Source organism: Poecilia latipinna, unplaced genomic scaffold (genome assembly GCF_001443285.1).
Source record: "Poecilia latipinna isolate Pla-1442-1.1 unplaced genomic scaffold, P_latipinna-1.0 Scaffold501, whole genome shotgun sequence".
NCBI classification, from domain to species: Eukaryota; Metazoa; Chordata; class Actinopteri; order Cyprinodontiformes; family Poeciliidae; genus Poecilia; species Poecilia latipinna.
The window spans coordinates 52,357-62,308 of record NW_015113117.1 but is presented as its reverse complement, the minus strand read 5'-3'; the positions used below and the strand labels follow the sequence as shown (position 1 = coordinate 62,308).

At 38.7% G+C, this 9,952-nt stretch overlaps 1 protein-coding gene across 1 annotated transcript in view; it reads right to left on the bottom strand.

Moving 5' to 3' along the window:
* Positions 1-9,952, bottom strand: part of naaladl2 (N-acetylated alpha-linked acidic dipeptidase like 2) — a gene marked incomplete at its 5' end in the record, with an annotated part of 155,643 nt that overhangs the window by 126,462 nt on the left and 19,229 nt on the right. The gene's annotated exons all lie outside the window — the stretch shown is intronic.

The following is a 9,952-nucleotide window of genomic DNA, read 5'->3' as shown; positions in this document are numbered from 1 at the left end:
TTTTTAAGGGAAATTTTAAAAAAAAAACAAAATTTATTTAAAAAAAAAAAAAAAAAAAAAACCTCACCCAAAACTTTTATTTTATTTTTTATTTTTATTGCCGTGCTTCCATTAAGCAAATTTCTTTTTGCAATTCCAATTTGAGCAATTTTATGGTCAATGGAAACTCGGTTAGTGTGACAGAGCAGGGATCAGAAGTCATGTAAAAAAAACTGGAAGTGAAACTAACCCCCACATCCTTTCTCCTGTCTGTGCCAGCCCGGTGGCGAGTCAAGAGTTGGGAGCGTGAGGATCACCATGGCAACTGGCGATCATTGATAGATAGCAATAGTCAGGTTTTACAAATCTGTGATTTATTTGCAATGGGTCTGCTCTGCTCTGATGGTTGGTGAAGGTATGGTGTTGAACAAATGACTGTGTAGTGCTTCATTCTGACTGGCTGAAGAGCTGAGGAAGCTGGAGAAGCTAACGGCGGCTAATGGCCACTCTCGCTGCTCGCTCAGGACAGACGCACTGCGGCTGAGCTGTAGAGCGCTGTCGGCATGAAAGTCTCTAACAAGACAGAAAAAAAGTCATTACTTTTGTCACTAGTCAGTTGCTTTTCAGACTCCTATAGTGACTTTTGAAGAAAGTCACTATAGGTGTCTGATACATACAATTTGAAGAAATTGTATGTTCAGCTATATTTCATTGCTTGAAGGTTCCTGACTATTGAAGTAACAGAAATGATCGAGGTTGGGGTAACTGTACAGGACAGGCTGTCTTAGCTTCATGACTTTCAGTGACACAAATAATAAAAGAAAACATAAGCACAGACAATGCATAGTAATGAGATGTGACTTTGAAGTGTGTTTGGTCTCATTATACAGCAACACTATGAATCCTTAATCTGAACCAGAGGGTGAAACACGTCTCAGAGGAATGGCTTTATACTTCTTTTCAGTCGGGTTGGAGTTGACTAAACACAGGTGCTCAACTCCACAGACACAGACCCCCTACAAGTTTAATATTCCCCCCACCATGTCTCCCTGTGGCTTTGATCCACTGCAGTGTCTTCATCCTGGCTGCTATTTTCCACACAAACACCCATCTGGTACGACCGCAACTGTTTCAACTTTCAGCTTCAAGCACTTTTATTGCATCTATTCTAATTATTGTGTGCAGAAACTCTGACAACTAACCAGGGGAATTAAGTAAGTTTGAGCATTTGAGTGAATGTAGCTGTTGCAGCAAAAAGTTTAAGGTCAGCATAACTCGGGCTGTTTGGTAGACGTTTTGTGCACACGATTCCTCTGCATACTCCCATTTCCTCCTGCAGTCCAAAAACATGCATGTTTTATAAATTAGCTTTGACTGAGTGTGTAAAATGTATTCACACACCTCAAGGTGGGACTAGAGGGCCTTTTTGCCAACTTGAAGGTTGAGGACAAAGTATCAAAAAATTATAAGTGGTAGTTGCCTTACAATGTGTTTCTACTCAACTAAAATCTAAAAGTAACCATCTGATATTGCTTACCAAAGATACTGCAACTGATCAGATCATCTGATATAATATTTAAAAATGATGTCAGCCAATCTTCAAATTATGGTATTTTAAAAATTAAAATAGAAAAATAATACATGTAAACACTAAAATTACAAAGTCACAAATTTAGAAGAAGAAACGGTTTCCAAATCAAAACGTACAGGGTGAATGTATAACAGACATTCATCCTGCATGTTGGAACAGGATGAATGAAGTTCATCCATTACACAGCAGGCTCAGAAAGCAGAAGCTAGCATTAGCATAAAGCTTCTGCACAAATAAGAAATCTGAACTTTGTGTGTTGGTGTGTCTGCTTTTGCTTTTTTCTTCATTTAGTGAAGTTTCTCATAGTGGTAGAGTATCCACAGTTTGTACTCAAGTAAGAGCAGTGATGCTTTATAAAAATATTACAAGTAAACGTGTAGTAAAAATACTCCTAAAAGTAAATTCTATTCTAAAAACTTGCGCAAGTAAATAACTGAGTAGATGGTTGAGGGAATGATGTAATGATGATGTATGATTTATGCAAACAGCCAATCACATTATTTACAAACAAGATCTTGAAATAATTTCCAATGAGAACATTAAAAAGGTGAGATATATACATGAATTCAATTGGAAGCATTTACTCTGCTAACAACTGGATGGGTGTTCACTGAGGTCAACACTGTGACCTTCTTGTTGCGATCCAGCTTCTCGTTTATACGTCTCCAGTGACCAGAGTCTCTGACATTGGCACACTTTGAAATCTGAATAAGGTTCCAGAATGGAACATTTCAGGAACCCAAACAACTGTGATCAACTCCAAGCAGAGATAAAATGATACCTGGTTTTAACTGCACTAACCAATGAGAAAAACAACTTGAACCCATGAGCATTTTTAAGAGATAAAACGCGAGTAAGAGCATACGAAGTATTAATAAATAATGTGGTCTTCCACTGTACAGTCGACTCCACTGACAACCATTAGTTTCAGCTACCTGCTGCATGCCACCCACACACCAGCTGGAGACCAGGCACACATAAATCTGAATAAGAATACCTAATTAAAGCACAAGCTTCCGTCCATTTGTTTCACAGTCGCCTCACCTCCTTTGTTGCTTTCTTTCTGACCTGCTTTCTCTTGTTGTTTCCCTTCCCTGTCCATTTACAAACTTAATGTCCCTCCTCTTTCATGTACATTCCCAACAAAAAGTCAGTATTTTTTATTATAATTGGTTCCTAAGCACCCATTTCAAAGCTATCAGTACATTAGCATCTGGGTTTGGAAGACAAGCTCTAAGTAAGATAAGTAGCACGTATTAAAGCTGTTGTGGAAAAAGGATTGATGATGTTTAAAACCATTTCTACATATTGGGAGGTGGGAGATCTGTCTGGGGAGATCTCAGAGTAAGGGGCCAAACAGCACAAGAGCAGCAATAATGCTTTTCTTTGGACTGTTTGATAGAGGATATAACAACGCAACCTGAAAACTAGAAGAAGTTGGTAGATTGTAGCCAGGGGTGCATTCAAACCAGTCCTGTTTAGTCTACTTTACTCAAACTCCAGCTCATTTTCCCAGAAGGCTTGGTTTGTTTGTAAGATATGGACCGAAAAAGTGAACTGTGGTCTGCCAGTTTCACTGCAGTGAATTTTAGCACTGTCTGAATGCGTATGTGAATGCCAAGCAGACCGGAGACCGCTCCAAAAGCAGAAAGTGTACAATAGAGCAAAGACAAAAGAAAAATCCCACAATCCCTAAAACCTGACACGACTCCATTTTTGTTTACAATTCATAAAGAAGGATGTTGGAAGGATTTTTTCTGAGGTTTTTCTGTTGTTTTCTTAGGTGGTTCTTAGTGCAGCGCCACCACAGGCGAGGGAGGGAAAAGGTTTTCAAAGGGTTCAGATCGTTTACCACAGTAGAGCATGAAAGTGAACCGCACCAGCTGAAAATGTAACAAATGCTGCAACACTAATCCCTAATTGAACCAAGTCTACTAGACTATTAGGTGTGAAAACACAGTAAGAGTGTGGAGCCAATACATTCCTCATTTGTCACATCAGCTTCATATCACCATTCACGACTTCAGCATGTAGAACATTTCAAAGCGATGATGCCCTGCTTCCTGTCCTTAAAACCATCTGCCTCAAATTAATGGCAGCAAAAAGCTTCTGAAAACGGGAGAGAACTTTATCTTTTTTGTACTTCTTTCCAAAGATGACATGCTTGACTCCAGAACTCAATTCCTGACCCTGTCTTTTTCCTGAACAAAGATGCTGAAGACCCCCATGTACTCAGGCGTACTTCAGTCTGTGGAGAACTGCATGCACTTGAAGTGGACATCTGCTGGGCACGTCTGCGCAAAGGTACATTTTTTTCCAACATTTTTACAGCTTTTGTACTCTGTGTTGCACAGTAAACTGTTCAGCGGGAAACTGTGTTCATAAGGAGCTGTTTTGTATGCGACACCGAGCTGATAAGGCTGAGCGTTTCCACAACCAGTCAAAAGGATGTGTAGCTGCCACAAGACATGGAGCTAAGAATCCAACTAGCTCAGCAAACTTCCTGGTATCTATTTAGATTGTGGGAAATGAATGAATTTGTCATGAGAAATATAGGCAATTGGTACGCTCCACTATGGGATCTTAACCATCGAGGGACAGTAATATGTGCAGAGTCTCAGCTCTTTGTACTTTTCTTGACTCAGCAACTCAGTGTTCTCTCCTAGATAAATCCATTGTTGTAGCTGGTAGTCATGTTTGTAAGTAAACATGGCTGCCAGTGACACTGGGACATTACCGTTTATTGATGATGTGACAGAGGACAGAAGTCGAATATATTCTGAGGTCTCCAGGGACGCACAGTGTGCTCAGATCCAGCTAGATGTAGCCAAACTGATAGGACAGCATTTCATTATCCAGATGGACAAAGAGCCAAAACACAGTAAACGCAACCCAAGCATTTATTAAAGCAAATAAGTGGAACATTCATTCAAATGATCAAGTCCAAATCCTCATCTGAACCCAACTGAGAATTTCACTTGCTGAAGACTAAACTTTGGACAGAAAGGGCCCACAAACAAACAGGATATCTGGTATCCTAAAGGTTACATGAACCTTGTTCAGTGTTTCTGTCTCAGTGATGTCATTTATTAATGTCTGCAGCATTTTTATAATTATACAATTGTTCAGAGGTTTGTTTTTGTATATATTATCAAAGTTTTGAAATTACCCTTTAATTAAGTTTGCTACAAAACATTGGAAAGTAGAAAACCCAGCATCTAGTGGTGAGCGTGTGTTCTGGTTTCAGTCATTGTCAGCAAAGGTTTTTTTTTTAACAAGGTATAGGAAATTAACATTTTCTTTTCATTTTTTTTAACTTGTCCAATTACTTTGACCTAATAAACAGTTTTATTTCTTACAGGTTTATTCAATATTTTTTGTTAACATTTACAAATTTCCACAAGCAGGAAGGATGAGGCAGCCTAATGTTAGGCCAAGCTCAGCCCTGTTTGAAAGGCTTCTCTGAAAAGAAAACAACTAATTTAAATGACTTCAGCTAATTATACAACTTCTCAATACATTTTTAAATATCCAACTAAAGTACTCCTGATATCTACATAAAGGGTCTGATTTCTCTGCCACTTGCAAAGAAAGTGCACAGCATGAAAAGTCAGGTCTGACTGGAACTTCAAAACACATTTTGAGAGATTTAATTGATACAGATTACCCAGATTTTTAACTTGCCTTCACCAGAGCAATCAGAAAACATCTCTGTGTTTATAGCCATTAGTTGTTACCTTTTTTTGTTATGAAGAGCAGGAGTAGGAGAGAATGCAAAAATCCTGAATGTGATTGTGTATGTCTTGGTTTAACTACAAACACTTGTTTCTATGTCACTTAGTGTGGTTGATTTTATTTTTTTTATTTTTTCCCTTAATTGAGTAAACTACAAGAATGGCATTTTCCTTTGGGGATTCAAAAAGTGTTGTTGCATTCAGTTCATTAAAGCACAGCAGAATATTGTGCAACCTTAGCTGATTTTTGTATTTATTTTCCTGTTGAGACGTTACTTTAAAAATCAGGATGTTTCTCACTTCATTATAGCAGACTAAAGCAGCCCAGGCCTTTTTAGTAATTACTTCAAGCTGCAGCAGAGGAGTAATGGCACACTGAACTGCAGCTGTTCGCTTTTTAAATCATGTATCTTTCTAGATCCATGGCAAGAGGATATATTCTCTGTGGATAGATGACTATTCTCATGAAACCAATATCGTTAGTGATCTGTGGAACCAAAAAAAAACTAAAGAAGTGAGAGATGTGATTGGGAGATTTTAATGATGTAAATCGAAAGGTGTGGGGATGCAGTGCCTGCAGGTGATGAAGGAAGAGATTATGGAGTGATATTAGAACAAGGCAGGTGGGGAGAGAGGGAGGTGATGCTAAAGAAACATGAGCTAAAAAAAGAGTTGAACGTGGAAATAGAGGGAGAAAAGGACTAAGAACGTTTATGATGCATGATGAGGCAAAAGTTTCCATTGTAAAAAGAGACTGCAGAAGTTAGGGAACATCTCTGCCAAAGCAGATCAACAAAACAATCCCAAGATTCAATAGAGGGACAGCTTAAAGCAGCAGTATACATATTTAATAAAAAAAATATGTTTGTCAGTGGTCATAGTGTCCATATTTTTTAAAACCGTCACTATGTTGTGACAGTAAAACATAAGACAGATAATCTGGGGGAAAAAAAAAAAAAAAAAAATCGAACCCCTCTTTCCTACTGCCATCTGCAGAAATACACCACTCCCCAGTCAGAATCAACCAATCAGAGCTGGGGTGAAGGTCTTAGACATTGTTGGATTCACTCTTTCTATTCCACTAGGGGACTCTACACTTTGTTTTACATGAAGTCAAAGTGATTTGATGGCAAACCAGAAGTGGTTTTACGTCACCATTGACTGAAGCAAGCAAGCTAAGTTAACTTTCTAACTACAGTAATTCCCAATGTGGTGAGTTGATGATGAATGTTAAGCTATTCAGAGATAAGTTTTACATGTCGGTTTTGGCAAATTATCTTTAAGATAATGAAAATGCTTGTGGTTTCATGGGTTATTTTGTATATTAGCAGCTAATTGGCGTAATGCTATCCCTTGTATATTGTACAGGGGTGTTGGGGCCTGCCAAACAAATGAATGTTAAGGTGCCGGTTAAAAACGAAATAATCCAAAATGCCAACAATGCAGTGACTGGACATAACATCCCCGTCTGGGTTAGTTTTTTTCCTTTGGGAAGACTGAAACAAATTACCATTTTCTGTTTGTGGTGTGGTTTGCCAGATATTCTCATCCAGGGTACTGCTCAATTCTAAGGTAGTTGGAAACATACTGACTTTGAATGCCTTCCTTTTCAAAGTGATTTACCGTCAACTTTCTTCTCTTCAGAGCAAACTTTCCCGTCCGGGCTAGTCTGTTCTTTGGGAACACTGGAAGAATCCTTCACAAGGACTGTGGTCTCAGCCTGGGTACTGTCTTGTGATGTTTTCCCAGTCAAAGCAGTAGCTGTGATTTCACAGTCTACTTTCTTTTCCTCAAAGCAAACTCCCCCATCCAGGGTAGTTTTTTCTTTGGGAACACTTGAAAAATCATTCTCAAGGATGGTGCTCTCATCCTGAGAGCCGGCTCTGACCAAATCCCTTTCAGGAAGGTGGTGATCAAAGAGTTTTCTCATTCCGGTTGTGATTAAATATCCAAGACCAAAACCACTTAATAAAACATGGTGGCTGGATGTTAATCTTTGCAATGCTAAAAACACTTGCACAATGCAATGTTGAGACTCAAACAGCTAAAAGGAGATAATGAAATGTCTTGCATATGTCTGCATGGGTGATGTATGGGGGGGGGGGGGGGGTTAGAACAATTCCAAGGGCCCTTGACCCCTACAAAATAGTTTGGGTTTTTTTTTGGTTATAGAAGTAGAAAAAAATTGTGGCCCTGTCGATTATATTCTATTTTAAAAAATTGTTTTTAGTAGTAAAAATTAAATGTTACCCCTCGCAGACCAAAAAGCACATGTCTATATTGGCACTGAACTCCCTCCTGGATCTGCATGTAATGGTTTGTCCCTGCTTGGTGCTTGACAGTGACGGTGTTCAGCAGCATTCAGTAGAAGATCAGAAAGACTGTGGCGGTTACTAACCTGCTAAGGAAAATTATAAAGTGAGGTTTTCAAAAAAATAGACAAAAGACAAGCGTGCCAATTTGTAACCCAGTTTTTCTCCGAGAGGTGAGTAGACTGTGTGAGATTGTCAACCATTTAGCATAGTTAGCTTAGCTACAGACTACTGTTAGCCTCCATTTCACTGGCATCTAATGAATTAAGAAAACAAAAGTTACCAACATATTCATATATTGTATCTCTTCCCTGTAACTTTTTCCACACTTAACAGGTGAGTCTGTCAGCAGCAGCTCTAACCCCAATACCAGTATAACCTTTTATTCCTGTCCCAGTGAAAAAGGTGAGCAACACTGTGTTCAATGACAACCTAAATAGCATCATTCCAGTGAATCTATAGGGGTTTCTCTGTGTCTTTGCTCTTTTTTACAATTACTCAACAAAAACAATATATTTATTACTGACAGAAATTCAAACAATCTTTATAAAATGATAATTAAAAAAAACGCCTCCTGTCTGGACTGGAACTAGTCCAAACAGTTTTACCTTAACTTGCATTTAAATTACAGATATATCTGTTGCCACGTCCCTCCTGACTACCAAGTCAGTCACAGCTCAGTTCCCTGGTGTCTCCATGTGGTGGTGAGCACATGATGAAGTTATCTGAAACTATGTTTATTTGTCTGAAATATTGGAACTTTTTATTTATTTGGTTAGCTTCCTCTAGCTCGGAGTTTATAGCTGCGAAGGAAAGCGCAGTGCTGTTTGTTTTGTTATATATATATATATATATATATATATATATATATATATATATATATATATATATATATTTATTTATTTATTTATTTTTTTTTTACATATTTGTTAAAACTGTCATTAGGTTGTGAAAATATGGCATAGGAGATGATCTGAAAAATGCATTTTTTATTTATTATTGCAGTCACCTTATTAATTTTCTCTGTCGACCAAATGACAACAACAAGCCTTCCAGTGGTGCGTCACACTTTGCTGTTTCACCCATTAGTGTGGGTAAAAATAGGTGACAGCTGACAGCAAGCCATTGGGTCTTGTACAATGGGTTGGAGTATAAATGGAGGCTAAATATATAATATAGGTGTACTTGTTCATCTTTTTCAAGGCAATACCTCAAACAGACTGCATTCTTGTGACATATAGGAAATATATCAGGAAGAATATAAGGGACCTCCACAAATCTGGGTCATATTTGGGTACAATTTCCATATTTCTGAAGCTGTCCATCAAGTCAAACAATTGTATGCAACTATGGACATCATGAGAATGCCCTTCTATGAGATGAGTCCTGTACCAACAAAGGCCAAAAGGTCATTCAGAAAGGAAGCACCAACAAAGGCCAAAAGGTCATTCAGAAAGGAAGCAGACAGTCCAAAAGCAGCATAATAATCCAGATTACAGCTTTCTCATACACAAATGTACGCAAAAATGTATCTTCCACAGACAAGCCATTTGATTAGATTAAACTAAAGCTGAAGTGCTTGGCTAAAATCACCAATCATACATTTGGAGAAACCTCAGGACAGAATCCAAAATGTGAAGGATAAGGCATTATCATGATGAGAAGACGTTTCACTGTTGGAGGGAACTGGTGCACTATACAAACTACAATCAATCAAAAGGAAATAATATCAAGAAGAAATATTCTAACAAGATTGCAAGTCATCAGCCAGTAAAATAAAGCTGGATCACAAACGAATCTTGCCTCAACTAAGTTTTAACATTGTGGGAACAACAAAGTCAATGTTTTGGAGGAGCCACCACAAAGCCTTGACCTCCAGCCCAAAGAAAATTTGTGTGCAGAGCAGAAAAATGTGTGTGGAAAAAAAAAAACTACAAACATGATTTGTTTACACTCATCTTTGTCAGGTGGAGTGAGCAAAAACTCCAGCAAACTGTTGTGAGAAACTTCTGGAAGGATATCCAAAATATTTTGTCCCAATTTATGCACTTTGAAAGGTAACTGTACCAAATACTAGAGAAATGTCAGTAAATGTTTTAATTTGAAGAAATAAAATAAAAATGTCTGGATGGACCGGCGATCCCGCCTCTCGAGTGGGCCCCTGGTCCCACTCGACCCCACGAGGGACCAGGGGCGCAACTACATATTATTCAGGTGGATGCGAAAACATAACCTCCGGTGAAGGGCGCGGTGAAGTGTATGCGAAGGCATCATTGGGGCGCCGCCCCCTCCAGACGGTGTTTTGACGCCCCCTCTGGTGCAGCGCCCCTATGCGT